This window comes from Tupaia chinensis, unplaced genomic scaffold (genome assembly GCF_000334495.1).
Source record: "Tupaia chinensis unplaced genomic scaffold, TupChi_1.0 Scaffold000049_1, whole genome shotgun sequence".
Lineage (NCBI taxonomy): Eukaryota > Metazoa > Chordata > Mammalia > Scandentia > Tupaiidae > Tupaia > Tupaia belangeri.
The window spans coordinates 771,239-788,372 of NW_006159507.1; the positions used below are offsets into that span (position 1 = coordinate 771,239).

At 54.9% G+C, this 17,134-nt stretch overlaps 1 protein-coding gene across 1 annotated transcript in view; it reads left to right on the forward strand.

The window, feature by feature from the left end:
* The first annotated feature begins 11,423 nt into the window (after window positions 1-11,423).
* The window catches only part of KCNG1 (potassium voltage-gated channel modifier subfamily G member 1), a 20,734-nt gene continuing 15,023 nt past the window's right edge, over window positions 11,424-17,134 (forward strand). The window contains 1 exon segment of the mRNA XM_006141263.2: window positions 11,424-11,671. The gene's annotated coding sequence lies outside the window, so the exon portion shown is untranslated.

Here is a 17,134-nt window from a genome sequence, read left to right on the forward strand (position 1 = left end):
GTAGGGAAAAAAAAAGACATCTTTCTGTTCTGTCTCTAAATATGTTACTTAATGTTTCATATGCTCTGGATATATTACTAATTACTGCACTAACTGTCAGAAATGCTGAACAAGAAAGTTAATTGGCCACCACGAAGCACTTTATCACATCGCCTTTTCTAAAAGTAATACTCGAAGTTACCTTCCTCCTTTGTGAAGCCACACGAATATCATCTCCCTCTCCCCAAGCACCCCTCAGAACGTGTGTTTCAGGGCAGGCATGTACAGAGATGTTGGATAACAATAGCCATAGCAATAACAGCAGTAGTTCCAGCCGTGGTAGCATGGTGGTGGCACCCCACGGGACCATACTGGAAGCCACACGGAAGACCAGGGCTTTGGCTCCCGGGTTGACGAGTACACACTGGGGATGCGCATACACACGTGTGACTGTGACTGGCTCAGGAGGCAAGAGGAAGAATGTGGCGAGGTTCTGCTGAGGGAGCCTCTCTCCCTCTGTCTCTTCTCAAAGCAAATGAATAAACTTTTTTTTTAAAGGGTGGCCATCATTTACTCTTCAGAGAAACACTCAAGGGAAGTATCTCTACAGCCTGCAAAATCCTCAGTCTACACTCCAAAAAGAACAGTAGTCTCAACCCGGGTGAGCTCACTCTCCAGAGGATTGCTTGTGGTTTTTCATTGCAGCCATTTTCATTTGTCGCTTCCTGCATGGCGGGAGCCATGGACATCCAGGGTGGAGGCCGCTGAGCCTCCGACTGTGCCCCAGATGTCAGTAGCGCCCAGGTGGAGAAATCCTGCTCTAGAAACACGAGTGTTGGAAGTGGGGGAAACATCACTCATCGCAGTACGAGGCCATCACTTTACTAGTGGGTAAACTGAGGCCCAGGCACAGAAGCAACTTTTCCAAAGGGAAAGACCAAGGGAGAGGCAGAGCTGCGATGAGTCCTCGGGTCTCCTTTGCCCAGACCACAGCTCTGGCCACTGGACCACAGGACCCCATTCCTGGAAAGCAGAATTGATTCAAAGCTGCCCAGTGAGAAGGAGAGGGCTTCTTCCCTCATCCCCAATGACAACCAGGATTCTGGACTTGGAATTAAAGACCAAGGCTGACAGCAGGCAAAGGCAGCTGGTTGAGAACCGCCTCTACGCCTATACGAGTGCGAGGTGTTGTACTCAGCGTGCGAATGCCGTGTCATGGTAATTAGCGGACTCGTGCTCACCAGCTCACTTCACGCTGGGCTAGTGGCCCAGATTGCTAAAGAGACATGCTCTCTGCCACTAAAAGCCTTGGCAACCACAGGCAAGTTCTCTGCTCTCCCTGGAGCCAGGACCACAGGGCTCCAGTCGTGCAGTATCTCGCACCTGCTATAGAGTGGTGCGTGAGCCCCCACCAAAGAAAGGGCCTGCAGTTCCCCCAGTTTCTCCCTACAGCTTTGCAGGAAACACACAGCCCTACCCACCGCTGTGCCATCCTCCCATCCCAGGAGAGGTGCTCCCTTTGGCTAGAGTGAGGGAGGGGCCAGGGAGGAGAGCCAATCGTCACCTGACACATTTAATAAACTGGAAGTAAAAGCTTGTCTCTAGGCCCCCAGCACGAAGTGAGCGTCTCATGCATTGGTGGGTAACAGAACTGCCGCTCACAGCTGGGGTCCTCGGTTTTACAGAGTTTTCCATCAGGTACCAATTGAAGCGGAGACATTGCATGGAAAACACCTGTTATTTCTAGTCCTCGAGGTGCCCAAGTCCCCGTTGTGCATCTAGACTCAGAATTTCTAAATCAACAATAGAAACATGAGCCATGTACAAGCGCTTCCTGACCATGGAGACTCTTCGCAATCGTCCGGATGGGGACGGAAAGCAGGGATTTTCACCCATCTGGGTTCACAGGCACAGTGACTTGTCAAAGTCACACAGAAGGCAAGTGGCAGAGCTGAAACTCAAGTTCGGGCCTGACCATTCCCACTCAGGACTCAGGAAGACTCGTGGAAATGGTGGGGTGCTCCAAGGCCAGTCCAGTGGGTCACCCCTGGCCCACGGGGATGACCCCAAAACCTCTAAGTAAAAGTTCAGGGCTCCAGAGAACACTGTTTGGAAGCCCTTCCCCTGCAGATCACGTTCCCTACTTCCCTGTGTTCTCAGAGACCGACTCATACCTGTCCTCATCTCGTGATCGACTCGGCCAATGGGGAGCTTCAGCAAGACCAGGGAGAGGAAGAGGAGGGTCGTGGAGGGTTGCCCGGGTCCCTCAACTGAAGGTCATTGGTCCTTTCAAGACAGCCCTGTCTGTCCCTACAGGGCCCTCTCTGTCCCTACAGGGCCCTCTCTCTGCGTTCCAGTAATTGCTCCCTCCCTTTACCCCTTCCCACCTGTGGATAATGACCATTAGCCAAAATGTACAAAGCACCTGGTGACAACTCAAAGCCAAGGAGCCAAAACAGGGATGGGGAATGGAGAGGTCTAGGAGTAAGAGTGGGGTTTTTATAAGGTGACCAGGAAGACTACACCATGAAGGTGACGTTTGGGCGAAGACCCACAGGAGAGTGGAAGATTACGCAGATAGCCCATGCCCTGCGTCCTCGTCCTGGGGGAGAGCAGCGAGTAGGACCACAGGCCCCTGTCCTCAAGGGTCTTGCATTCTAGTGGGACAGACGATCAAAATGTAAGCTGAACTCTAATAGGAGATTATTTCGGGGCCAAATCAGAGCTCTGAGGACAAGCAAATGGAGGGAAAGGGCTTGGGAATGGGTCTCTATAGGCAGAGGTGCCCACAGAGGGAACAGCTGAGCTGAGCCAAGAGGAAGAGCCAGTCCCGGGAAGGGCTGGCGGAGGAGCATTTCCGGTGGTGGGTGCATGGACAGGGACTCTCTGGGCCCAGCCTTCTGAGATTGTAAAAGGAGCCTGATTTCATGTAAAAGGGACGAGCCTGGGAGCTAGTCAGCCTGTGCCAGCCAGGAGCTGTGCACTCCACAAGCACCTCATCCTTACTGAGCTGCATTTGATCTGAATGCTGAGAAGGCCTGACAACACAAGCTCCAAGAGCTGTCCCAACTATGACAACCCAGAACCATGTAAAAAGGACAACTGCAAAGCACAGGCCAGGCTCTCTCGAGATTCTGAGACCAAAGGACAAACGGCAGAGGGACAGAGCCCACCAAGGCTGTGCCCTTGGTGAATAAAGCAAAATGCATCTGAGGCTGAAGGAGACGAGAGCTGAGACTCTAAGGTACGGACGGCTCTGCTGCTGCAGAAGGAAGACGTTCTCCGTCTCCGGCCCCTGTCTGCGGGAACAAAACACGGTGGCAAAGACCCAGAGCACTCCTCTTACTGTCGCAGCCCTCCGACTGGCTGCAGGCTTGGAAATAAATGGTCCCATCAGCTGCAGAGGAGGGTGAGCTCAGGATCTCAGATGGAAATGAAATAAGAGGGAACGCAGCCCAGAAGCAACGCGAAAAAACACAAGAGGACTGAAAATCTTCCACTGCAGCAAGACAGAGACGCTTGGGGGTGCGACGGGGCGCTGACCTCAGATCCGGGGACATGGGGAATGAGCACATGCCTGGGGGCCCGCTGGGCTGGGGGGCCCTGTGCTTCTGGGACCCACGGGGCATCTGAGCAGACCTGGTCCTGGCCCGCAGGACCATTGCCTCCTCGTTCTCCCCGCCCCCACCCCGCCCCCTCTTGCATCAGCCTATCCTCCTATCCTCCTGTGCATCCCCAATCAAACAGCCTCCAGCAGCAGACCTGCAGGGCAGCCGCCTTCCACCCTGTGCCCAGAAAGGAAGTCTGCAGCCTGCAGACTCCGAGCAGAAGAGACAGGTCACCGTCCCAGGGATGACAGGAGCAGAGAAGCAATGCACCTGAACTGGGGCAGCAGGAGACACCTCTGATGAAAGCCAACCTCTAGAGGCGACTCGGATCCTGCTTGAACTGCAGGGTCCAGAGTCCTTGGGGGATGTTGCAGACACAGTTTCTCTTTTTTCTTTCTTTCTTTTTTTTTTTTTTTTTTTAAATTTTAGGGGTTTTGCCATAAGGTGTGTGAGCTTGTTGGAGAGAGACAGAGAGAATGAAAATGAGAAATCATCCCCTGGGGGACCAGTGGATGACTTAATGGTTACATTGCTGGATGTCCACATAGTTGACTGTGGTTTGAGTCCTGAACTTAAAACGAGGAAGAGAAACAGACACAGTGACAGGGAAAGTGAGAAATCACCACCCAGGGAGGATGGCCATGCTGCACCCCCTTCTCCTCCATTCTCCTCCTGGGATCTTGGGCACGCACGCACACACACAAGCAGCGTGAGTTTCAAGCCACCAGGTCCAGGAGTCAAACCGCGGTTGGCCATGTGGGAGTTCAGCAATGTAAGTGCTGTGCCATCTGCTGGCTCCACAGCTTCTCATGTTCTAACTGTGTGGTCCTGAGCAAGTCATTCACCCGTGTCCCCTCTCCTGAGCTGAGAAAATAACAGTAGCTGCCACATGGGGTCATTGGCAGAATTAAATGTAAAACCCTAGAGCAGTACCTGCCACATAGTAGGTGCTCTCAATAGTTGATTATTCTCTTTTTATAAACAAATCAGTTTATATTCACATTGAATATATCTCCATGTGCATAGGTAACACCACGTAGCAGCAGCCTAGTTCATTATGCTGGTCTCTACAGATTGCTCCACAGCTGGATGCTGGCTCTCCCAGCCCCCACCGCCCCACACCCTTCCCTGCCCACCCTCCCCTTAAGTCATGTCAATCTTTTGTTGGTGCCTCATGCTCTGAAGAGCCGTCCCTGCTAAGAAAAAGAAAACTGGGACCAGCAGTTAGCGTAATAGCTATGTCGCTGGACTCCCATGTAGTTGACCACAGTTCACATCCCGAACCCAGTGGCTTAAAACTCACGCTGGGCGCGTGTGCATGCGTGCCCAAGATCCCAAGAGGAGAATGGAGGAGAAGGGATGGCGGCGTGGCCATCCCCCCTGGAGGGTGATTTCTCGCTTTCTGCCTCTCTGTCTCTCTCCCTCTCTGTCTGGCGAGCGCATGTGCCCTATAGCCAAAAGCTCTCCAAAAAAAAAAAAAAGAGAAAACTGAACATGGGGTGGGAGGGGTGTTAAAATATCCCATGTCTGGGGCCAGTAGATGGCATGGTAGTTAAGGTGCTGGATCCCACGTGGCCAACTCCACAGTCCCAGATCTGGTGGACTGAAAAACACGCCTGGTGTGTGGGTGTGCATGCCCAAAATCCCAAGAGAAGAATGGAGAAGGGACTGCGGCATGGCCATCCCCCAGGGGTGATTTCTCATTTTCCCTCTCTCTCTGTTTCTCTTTGGCAAGTGCATGCACCTTAAGGGAAAATACAAAAAAAATTTTAAAAAGACAAAACAACAACAACAACAACAAAGCCAAAAAATAATAATAACACCAAAATATAAAAAAACTCCCATGTCTATAAGGGCCAGGCAGGTGGAGTGGAAAGTGGCTAAGAAGAGGGAACCCACTATTCTACATCAGGGAGTGATGAGAATTGTGGCTAACAGGAAAACCCACATCCTACCTGAAGAAAACGCGAGTGGGGCCCGGCGGTGGTGTAGGAGCAGTGCACCTGGACTCACGTGTATGTTCCCTGTACACACGGGGCACATGCACGCCCATGATCCAGGCTGACTGGGCTGGGGGAGATTTCAGGATGACAATCCCATCAGGTCACTTCTCGCTCACTCTCTCATGGAAGAAATAAATCAATGAACTTTAAAACAAAAACGGCGTCTGCTCTGGCTGGTGTTTGCAAGGTGAGAATGCGGGTTCACAGTGGCTGCATCCTTTAAGTTTTCCAGAGAAATCAGAAATCCAGACTTTCATGAGAGAATCTCCAAATACAGGCAGCTAATTTGTTACCCGTAAAGCATGGCAGTCCCAGCCAGGTCCCTCAGCCTGTGCTCTCTGCTTGAGAGGTCACAACGTCCCCCGTGATTACTGACTCCCAGCAAGTGTCCTCACCCTGCAAGAAACAGACCGTCCTGGCTGGGCTGGAGCACCAAGAACTGTCTAGAGACAGACCTTCATTAAGCCCAGCGGAGCGATGATCATTCTAGAAAGCCTCAGAAGAAAGGTGGGGAAAGGGTCCCCTGAGTGCTGGCGGTTGAGGCAACTGAACAAGGAGGTAGCTCTGAAATGCGCTTTGAGGGCTGTCAGGACTAGAAAAGCCCAAGAGCAAACCGGGAAGGGGGGAGGGAGAGAGGGAGAGAGGGCATAGGACTGAAGGCCTGCCCCTCCCGATCCCAAATGTAAGCTGAGTGACTACGCTCTCCCGGACTGCTGGCATGGGGACAGCACGGAGCTGAGGATCCTCGCAGGAGAAAAGACGGCAGTGTTCCCTGGACCTGGACGTCCCTACCCCGTGCAGACGGCTCTAGGGCACAGGTCTGCTTGGTGCAGTCTCTCTGGCTAGAACGCCAGCTCCTCCAGGGCTGGAAACCAGTCTTTTGCATCCCAAGTACTTGCTCGGTGCTTGGCACAGGCAAGGTCCTTAAAGAACGTCTGTCCAGCAATCCAGTGAATGAAACCAAAGAACAAGAGGCAAGACCTCAAAGGATCAGGTACCTGTCCACACTTCTAATGCAGAATTCTCCCAAGGGCGGGGAAATGGAGTGAGGACACCCACACTCATTGCCAGCAGCCATGAGGACGTGCCTGTAGAGAGGAACGCCTAGCATAGGACAGCAAGTGACCTTCCATAGTGGATAGAGTCAGCAAGGCCTAAAATGGCCCCAAAGTCCCTGGAGAGAGACACAATGCACCACCTGCCAGAGGTCTAGTGGGGTCTTAGATCATTCTAGAATTAGATCAGGCATAACCCCTCCCCTGAGCAGAGGGCATAACGGGGAGGCCCAGGGTCCCACAGCAGTTTGCATCCCGTCACAGGCGAGGCTAGTGCATGGGGAACCTGGGTCTCTTGGCTCCCAGTGCAGAGCTCCGTTCAAAGAATCCTAGACTAGGAGCGGGCCTGGTGCTGGGGTGAGACAGGTCGGGTACCAAATTTAAGAGGAGGTCAAAAAGTTCAGTGATCAAGATAAACAGCATTTAAATGCACATACCTTTAGTTAGTTAGTTAGTTAGTTAGTTAGCTAGCTAGCTAGCTATAGGTCATGTGCTCTTCCCAGGAGAGGTATGGAGACAATCCCTTCTCCTCCATTTTCCTCTCACATGGGTCTAGAACTTGAACCACATAGTTGGCCGTGTGGGATCCAGCTGCCTTAATACCATTTCACTTAGCTATTTTTTTAAAAATCAAAAATAGTGTCAAAGCATCCAGGATGAAGGCTAGCCCTGTAGCCTAGTGATTAAGGAGCCAGATCTCACATGGCCAACCACAGTTCAAACCCGATCCGACGGCCTGGGCACGCAGGGCATGTGTGTGCATGCCCAAAGTCCCGAAAGGAGGGAGAAGTGGAAAAGGGGTTGTGGCATGACCTTTCCCCATGGGAGACGCTTTCTCACTCTCTCTGTCTGGAGAGAGTGCACATGCCCTTCAGCAAATTAAAAATAAATTCACGAGCAAAATATAACATTTTAAAAGACTTAGACAACGGCATGTCTTCAAATGGCTCACCCCCGCCCACTGCAGCCCCACCCCAGCGGGACCAGAGGTCGCAAGGTGACCAGGGGCTGAAGTCGGGAAGAGCTGGTTCTGTGGAACTCTGTGGGAAGAGGACTCCAGGCAGAAGGCTTGGGATGTCAGGGGACAGGGTGCCTGAAGCAGAGGGACAATGGGAGACACTGCAGGACTTGATCACCTCCCCACCCTGACTCGACTGGAATTCTAGCACTTTTCCTACAACAACCTATACCCCCCCAGACACCCAGTGAGACCCTCTGCCTGCAGGGCAAACTCTGCCTGAAGAAATTCCCACCCAATTCTCCCTTCCACAGACTCACCCCAACTCTACCCAAGCCTCAGCCGTTTTGTCTTGGAAGCGGGGCATTGGATAGAACACTTTGGATACTCGGATAACCCTCGCTGCCGTAGAAAGAGCCCAGGACTTTATGGCTTCCTGACAGGCCGTCAGGAGTGGGAAGGAAGCCTGTTCTCAGCTGCTGACAGTAACTGCCTTTTACGGTATTTCCTCAGGGCTGGCGACACCACATCCTCCTGCTCCCAGTATTAACAGAGGTCTTTCGGTGACAAACTTGCCTTTTGGGACAGACTGGCCAAGGTTCAGATCCAATGTTGTCCTTTTCTCTTTTTTTTAGAGAGAGATTTTTGCTATAGGGCACGTGCGCTCACTGGAGAGATAGAGACAGAGAGATAGAAATCAAGAAATCACTCCACAGAGGGGATGGCCATGCCACAATCCCTTCTCCTCCAGTCTCTTCATGGGATTTGGGGCATGCACACACACATGCCCAGTGTGACTTTTAAGCTGCCGATTCTGGGACTCGAACCATGATCAATTAAGTGGGAGTCCAGTGACAACATTATGTCATCTGCTGGTCCCGAGATCTGGTGTTGTCATTTTCTACATGACCCTAGACAATTAGACAAGATGGGAGCTCCCCACCCTGGTTTCCAGGGACCTGGCAGTAACCTACACAGGACATGGGCTGAGGGGCACACCACAGGGGTGCCAGGGCCCAGCCCAGGACGCTGCTCACGTAAAACGCATTGGCCAGATCCCTCAGAGTCTCAAAAGAAAAAAGAAAAAAAAGAGAAAAGTATGTGAAATCTCCTGATTTTTAACAGTGGGCAAGTAATTTTTAATTTAAAAAATATATATATAAGCCAGTAGGGACAAAGAAAAAAAAAAAAAGAAGGCAGGTCTGCATGCCAGGACCAACCTGCTGGCTCAGTTTGAGGCTCAGGTGTCTTCGAGTTGCCCAGCAACCGCCTGGCACCTGGTAGGTGCTCAGCAAGCACCGGGGTCCCCCTCTTTTCAGAAAGCTTTCTCAGGCACCATCGGCAAACATCTCTACACCACAGCCTGGGAAGTGCTGCTTCTCAGGAGGGAAACAGAGATAGGAAGAGAAGAGCTGAGAATCTGGAAGACTGTAAGTGAGGGAGTTGCTGCACAGAGGGAATTCCTTAAAAGGTCTTAAGAGAATGTTATTGGACATCCTTTAGCACGGTCAGGGATAAGATCAGGCAGTAATTTTGCTCCTGGGTGCGGCCAGGGAGTATGTATGTGTGGCGGGTGGGAGTGACTGGGTGGGAGGGCTCCTCGTCCTTCTGGATGGTCTCCACGCAGTGTGCCAGGTCCCCAGTCCGAGACCACCCAGCACTTGACTCAACTGCGACTGCACAGCATTCTGATGGGCCCAGCCCCCAGGGACAGGCCCTCTCTGGAGGAGGCCGAAAGGTCCCACCAGCCCTACCCAAGGGACGCTGCTGTGTCGCTCGGTAACGTGTCAGGAGCCGCTCTGAGGGGGCCTGGCAGCGTGGAAGCCCTTGGAGCTTGAAGTCTAGTAGGAACGCAAATAACTAGAGAAAACTAAAAAGATAGATACGGGCCAGCCAGTGGCGTGGTGATTAAGGTGCTGGATTCCACATGGCCGACGCTGCAGTTCGAGTCCTGAACCCAGCAGCTTGAAAAACCATGCCGGGTTCATGTGCATGGGTGCCCAAAATCCCAAGAGGAGAATAGAGAAGGGATCGCAGCATGGCCATCCCCAGTGATTTCTCATTTTCCCTCTCTCTCTGTCTCTCTGGGAACTGCAAGTGCCCTATGGAAAAATATCTAAAAAAAAAAAAAAAAGATAGATAAATAATAGATAGACAGATAAACCTACTTCTCAAGTGGGAGAGGTGGGCAGGGGCCTGCCACGGCCACAGCAGTGCTGCTCAACATGCAATCCAGGCGGGAACCTCCTAGCACTTCATCAAAGTAGCCTTCCGCTCTTGCTTCAAGGCCATTGCCTTTGCTGTTCTGTCCACCTAGAAAACTCGCTTCCAAGGATGGGCGCCTCCTCCTTGGTCAGGAATCGGTGTGGCCAACCCCTCAGGAATCCCTGTCTCCTTACTCTGTCTGCAGTGTTCACTTCCCTCCTCTACACCCCTGCCTCTGCACCCCTCTGCTGCCTCTTCCCTGCTCTTCTCACAGACTTGGGTCAGGCACCCCGGTTTCCTGCTCTGGCTTCACCCAGCATAAGGTGCGTTCTCCAGAGCAAGTCCTTGTCTGTGCTGGTCTCCTCCACCCAACAGCTGGCCAGGCTGAGCTGAATAAATGCCCCAACGCGTGTTTGTAGAGCTAGCTGACCCCTTCTCTCTTCATGAAGCTCCAGAAAAAGAGGGGAGCCCACAGCTGGGAACCTCTCCCCACCCTCAAGGAGGAGGCTTAGGGCCCTGCCCACAGCCGGGTTTCTGTGTGCCCTTTCAAGTTCTCTGATGGTGGGAAAAGGCAGAAGAGACAGAAAAGAGAGGAAAGGAGGGATGGAGGGGAGCGAGGCAGACTCTGCAGGTGGTACCTCTCTTCCCCCTGAGTCCAATCCCACCCCCTGCGCCTGTGCCGCTCTTAACCACTCGAGGCAGGCTGCCTGCGCACTTGGAGCAGGACCCAGAGAACCCAGGACCTGGGCCCAGTGCCCCGCGTCTGCCCGCGTCCGCCGGGAGGTGTGAGCATCTGGACCACTCAGACTCAGGATGCGGGGCACGCGGACCTGGACGTGGCTCATGCTGTCCCCTAAGAAGCAGCAGGATACCCGTGACCCCTAGGCCGCTGCAGCCAGAGAAGCCCAGGGGCAAGGCGCTCTTGCTGCCAGAGGAAAAGGCAGGCGCTATGGCGCGGTGCATCCCCAGGACAGAGACGCTTGCCTGGAGCGTGCGGCTCCGGGGCAGCAGCACGTGGAGGGCCGGAAGGACGCGGCAAGCGCAGACCCTGGGCAGTAGGCGAGGGGCCCCGGAGCAGCGGTGCCCTTCTTTCTCCAGGAAGAGGAAAAGGCCCGAGACAGAGACAGTGTGGTCCCCAGGATGTGGAAAGAACGACACTGGGGCAGTGAGGCCAGGGGATCCTGAGCCACCGTGCCCTTGGACCGCCGCGGAGAGCACGCGACATGGAGCGCCATCCGGATCTCGGGGACCTTAGAGGCTGGCGCTGTGCGGGCAGAGGGGCAGCGACGCCAGGGCAGGAGGGAATGGTTAGGACGGGGAAGGAGAAAGGAGGAAGGGAAGAGACGGGATGTCAGGGGGCACTTGGCGCGCGTGTCCGGGGCTGGGGCTCTGGAACGCTCGGAGCGGAGCGCTGCCCAGCGGTAGAGCCAGGGACCTTGGACTCGAGGTTCGGGAGCCCGGACGCACGGAGCCGGCGTTGCAGTGGCCACGATCCCGGCAGCTGGGCGAGACCGGTGCCGCACTCTGCCGCCCGCCCACTCTCCCCGCCCCGCGCTCAGTCCCCTCCCTCGCTCCCTCCTCCTGCCCCGGCTCCCTCCCTCGGCGGCTGCAGCGCTGCGCTGCCGGCGCACTTGGAGCCCGGCGGGGACCGGGAGGCAGAGGCGGGGCGGTCCTGGGTCCGAGTGCTGGAGCTGAACAGGACTCCGGGGCCAAACTTCCACCCTGGCACCGGGAAGCAGAGCGCGCGCCCCGGGCGGCTTCCAGCCCTTCTCGCGTCCTGGCCCCGGACCCGCCGGCAGCGGAGGGGACTGAAGCCGCGGCCAGGCCAACTCCGAGGCAGGGACGCAGCGACGGCAACTTAAGGTGGGAACTTTGCGCGCTGCAGCGTCTCCCGGCTCGGGCGAGCCGCGGACCGGACCCTGCGCCTGCAAACTCGGGCTCCGGGAAGCAGCACGTGGCGGTGGCCCCGGACTCCCCTGCAGGAGCCTGAAACCTCCGGTAGGGAGGCAGAGGACCCAGAGGCATCCCCGGCAGCGGCGTGGAGCGCGCTCAGCACCGCCACGGGACGCGTCTAGGTTTGGTCCTCCAGAGGGGTCCCGCGGACGCGAAGTGCTGGACGCTCTCCGCTGCGGTGACCCGGTGGGGGGAGGGGGTTGGGGTGCATCCTGACTGTGGGCGGAGGTTTCTCGCAGCCTCGTGGATGCCAGGAGGAGGGAGGGTGGCGTCTGTCACTCGTGCGTTTACTCTGTCCTTAGGCACGGATGGAGCGTCCCCTCCAGTGGGCCTCACTGAGTCATTCCTTAACTATCAACTCGACAAGCGTTTACTGAGCACCTACTATGTGCTGGGTGTTGGGGCTACCAAGACAGTTCCCTGGACGCCCCAGTATCTGGTAGGGAGGTCAATGGTCTCTCCAGTTTCAGGGGTTCTATGCCTGCGAGGGGCTCAGCCCGACAGGTCAGAGACTTTGGAAGGGCGAGGAAAAGAGAGTTCATTCATTAGCAAAGATCAGTCAGGCACCTACTGTGGGCAACTCCAGTATGAAGGGCTCAACATCCACCCATTGGTTTAAGAAACATTTACTGATTCTCCATGCTGGGAAGAGAGCAGCAAGTCAAAGGGGTGGGACCCGGCAGAACTTCACTGGTTCATTTAGTGCATTCATTCTCAAGGGGAGTGGGAGGCTGGAATTGGTAGGTAGAAAAAGTCTTTCAAAGCTCCTAGGGGAGGTGGCAATGGGTGGGGCTGATGGAGGAGTGCGGATGCAGGCAGAATGCAGGCTCCCACCAGTGGAGCTTGTTATGATAGGGTGCCCAGTTAGCAGGCATTTTCTTGTTGCTTTTTTTTTTTTTTAATTTGCTATGGAGTCTGCACATGCCTGCTGGGGAGATGGGAAGTGAGAAAGCACACCCTCCACCCCCAGAGGGAATGGCCGTGCTATAATCCCTTCTCCTCCATTCTCCTCTCAAGATGTTGGGCACGCTCACACACATGTCTGGTGTGTTTTTCGATTCCAGGACTCAAACTGTGCTGTCGGCCATGTGAGTTCCAGCCGCCTCAACCACCACGCCACGGGCCGGCTCCAGTAGGCATTTCCTTAAACACTTGCTATTCTTAAGTACTCCGAGGGGCCAGGCACCAAAGCCATCCAGGCAGATGAGACAGGAGACAGTCATCCTCACTGCTCAGAGCCTGAGAGAAGTCAGGGGGTGAGAGGAGGGCCTGAATCACGGAGCGTGGGGGTGGGGGGCTGCCCTCACTACAATCGGAGCAGAGGCTTACTCGCTGGGTATATTTGGTACCCGCACACATGACTGCAATTGGAGTCACTAGGGTGCCTCACCAAGGAAAGCTCAGCTCTGCCAGAGACTGGGCTGGGGTAGGGGGAGCACGCAGCCCGGACACGCTGTCTTCTTGGGGTGGCTGTCTCCGATTGCACTGCACCAGAGCTCTCCCTGTGTGTCCCTGGCTTTGGGGGCTCTGATAAGCACCTGCTGAGTGGGGAGGGAGGGGAGGCAGGTCTGGAAGACAAGCAAGGAGGCCCCCTGGGATTGCCCCACCAGCCGTTCTCTAAGCCAGCCCATTCCAGTGGAAAGATGCCTGCCGTGGGACACGCTAGCCCACAGGGAGCTGCGAGTGGAAACAAGTCAACCTTGCTTCTTCTCCCGAGACTTGAGAGCCTGGGCTGCCGGCACACCGGAGCCTGACGGGGCGGCTCTGGGAGCCACTCCGAGTTCTCAGCACCAGACACACAGCCAGGCTCTGGCAAGACGTGAGGAAGATCCTCCCGGGAACTCCGTGGCTCAGGCCAGGACTCAGGAATTCACCCCCAGGACCCCCTGTGAGGTTTCTTGACCGGCTGCCCTTTCTCCACGTCCCCTTTCCTAACACGTGCCCATGTTGGCCTTTCCTGTCGCCAGAGGTACAGGGGTCTGGTAATAAACCTACCCTCCTTTGATTCATGAAACCCAGAAATGGAGCCTTGGAGTAGAAAATGGCAGCTAGCAAAGGCCCTCTGTACAGAGCTGATGAAAAGGGAGAGCAAGAAAGCGTCTAGCTGCAATCACTCGATAGACCCTTGGCCATTTTTCTTACCTGCACACTGCATTCGATTAACAGAATCAAAACAGACAGTGAACTTGTTATGGATAGAACCCAAATGGTGCCCGAGATTGTCCCCTGACCTGTGGTGACTTTTGCACCTCCCCAGCCAGGTGACAGCTGCAGCCCTGCTCTTGCTCCCAAGGAATTGTGTAAGCAGGCGTCTCCCTCTCTGCTCTCCGGAGGTCCCCATTGCTGCCCCAAGCCTGCTCCTGTGCTTGAGCCAGGGTTCCAAATTCTGGACAACAGGGAAGCAAATAGAAAAGCGTCTCTGACTCGGGTCCCAAATACCTCCTGGTAGAAGGCAAACGCGCTCTGGGTGTTACGTTGCCAGCATCAGAGCGGGGAGGCTCCAGGAGCCGCCTGTCTTTTTCATGGAGTTGGGGAGAGACAATGACACTTCTCATCGGGAACAGGGAGGGATGGAGGGACATGCCCAGCTCCCAGCACATCGTGCACCCCACCCCCACCCCGGGGACTTGGGCCAGGTGGTAGGACTGCATGGAGGACAGACAGTGGGCGGCTGAGAAAGACAGATGCCCCGGGCAGGTGCAGCCCCTCTCGGACATCCAGCATGCCAGGACCTGGGCTGGCTAATGACTGGATCCGTTTTTGATTAACGTTTTAATTGGGGATTAATGCAGCATGACTTGCCTCTGAGTCAGCCCAGCCAGGAGCCCTAATCCTGACAGATGAAGCCGCGCTGGCAGTGAGCCGGCAGGGCGCAGGAGAGGGCCAAATGGATGGGGTCCCTGAGACACCGCCTGGGGTTAGGGAGTGACACAAGCTGGGCAGCATGGCCTGAGAGAAGGAAACCGAAGCTCCAGGACCTGGGGAAAGAAATGCTTTCCTTTTGAAAAGTTGCCTTAGAGATTGTGTCTGTTTTTCTACTTTTTCATATCAGCACAAATTTAGTGGCTTAAAGCAACAGATTTATTACCTTATAGTTCGGGGATGTCCGCGTCCAACATGGGTCTCGCTGAGCTAAAACCAAGGCGTCTTCTCGGAGAGAACCCTTTTCCTGGCCTCCCTGGCTTCTTGAGGTTTGCTGCATTCATTCCACGGCTCCTGGCCTCGCGTCACCCCAATCTCTGCATTCATTGTCGCACCTTCATCCCAGAGGCCAAAGTGGCAGCCCAGAGTTTGAGAAAACCAGGGCTTTAGCTAATTTCTGGCTCCACTCTTGTGCTCATACAACACAGGAATAAAGATGTCTCCCAGCCAGGGGCTGTTGCCTGCTGCTCCCCACCCCCAAAGACCTTTCAAAAGCTTGCTCACAGAAAGTGGAGACCAAAGACCCCGTCCCTGGGTTACTGCAAGGTCCAGATCCCTCCCTCCCCTTCCCAGGGACCAGTGGTCCAAGGAGACAGTAAATGCAAGAATCAAAGAGGCGTGACTTCGAATCCCACTGACGGGCCTGATTCTGGGATTTTTAGTTATGACCAGTCATGAGCTTTGTTTTTTCTTTTTTAAATTAAGGTTTTTGCTATAGGATATGTGTGCTCGCTGGAGAGAAACAGAGAGACAGAGAGAGGGGAAGTAAGAAATCATTCCCCAGAGGGGATGGCCATGCCACAGTTCCTTCTCCACCATCCTCCTCCTGGGATTTTGGTCACTCGCGCACGTGCACCCAGTGTGGTTTTCAAGCCACTGAGTGCAGGACTCGAACTACAGTGGGCCATGTGGGAGTCCAGCACCATAACCACTACACCCCTGCTGGCCCCCAGTCGTGGGGGCCATGACTTGTCAGAGCCTCAGTGCCCTCATCTCTGCAGTGACACATTCATGAGATGCCCGCCTCCTAGGTAAGAGCCTACACTCGTGTGATTAAAGCTCCTGGCTCGGGTCCTGGCACTTGGTGAGGGAGCAGGCAAGGGAGGCCACAGGTGTCCCCTCCCATCCAGAGGAGAGCTTTTTGCTGTAGGGCACGTGCGCTCACCAGAAAGACAGAGACAAAAAGACAGAAAGGGAGAAATCACCCCCCAGGGGAGATGGCCACGCCATAATCCCTTCTCCTCCATTCTCCTCTCGGGATCTTGGGCACACACGCACACACGCCCAGCGTGAGTTTAAGCCACTGGATCCGGGACTCGAACCACAGTCAACTACATGAGAGTCCAGTGACATAGCCATTACACTAACTGCTGGTCCCATGGGATAAGCCCAGACAGAAGGAGCAGAGTGGAGCAAGGCCTGCGGTTTCTCTAAACCGTGGAGAAAGACCCAAGACATTCGGGGTCAAAAGGTGGCCTGATGGTTAAGGTCCTGGACTCCCACATCGTCGACTGCATTTCGAGACCCAGACAAAGCAGCTTGAAAATCATGCCAGGCACGTGTATGCGCATGCCCAAAGACCCCAAGAGGAGAAAGGATTGCAGAGTGGCCATTCCACCTGGAGAGTGATTTCTCACTTTTCTCTCTCTGTCTCTCCCTGTCTCTCTCCCATGAGGGCTCCCGATGCACTCTATGACAGAAACCTAAAAAAAGGAAAAAAAGACAATTTGTTGGCAGTTGGGATGAGCACATGACAGTTTGGAGAACCTTTGTATCCCTGATAGAATGTGCCCACAGGGACAGATCAGGTGACACTGCTAACAAACCTCCCTTCACCAAATCCTCACAGCAGCCCAAGGGCAGGCGCTCAGCCTCAGTGCAGGGGAAGCAGGCTCACAGAGGCCCGTGACTCAGCGGTGTGGATGGCGGCTCAGGCCACAGGGTGTTAGCAAGAGTGGCATGATGGCCATCCTGGCCTCGCTGGTGCCTTTGACCCTTGGCCAGTCCTCCACCGGCCTGCATCCACCCTCGATCGTGTGCCAACTTCATGGTGAGGCAGCCACTAACAGCCCCTGTGGTGTCAGCGCATGTGCATGCTGGAAAATGCACCCCTGCCCTTGCTCAAAGCTTGTGGGCATCATCTTTCTGCCAAGGACAAGGTGTTGCACAGGAAGCGTCAGCGGGTCTCTGGGTTCAAGAAGGGGGATTTGATCAAAGCAGCCCCATCCAGATTTCGCTTACAAACTGGAAGGGCCTCCGTTTCTCTGGGGAGGAGAGAAGTGGGATTGAAGTGGGAGTCACAGAGCCTTCCGGGACCCCAGGGAACTGCGAAGTGGGACGGGGTGTGTGTGCGTGTGCGTGCGCGCGCACGTGTGTGTGTATGTGTGGAGGGGTACTTCCTGCCAAGACCCAGAGCTCTTGCACTCCCAGCCCTGCAGTAGGGGAGGGGGG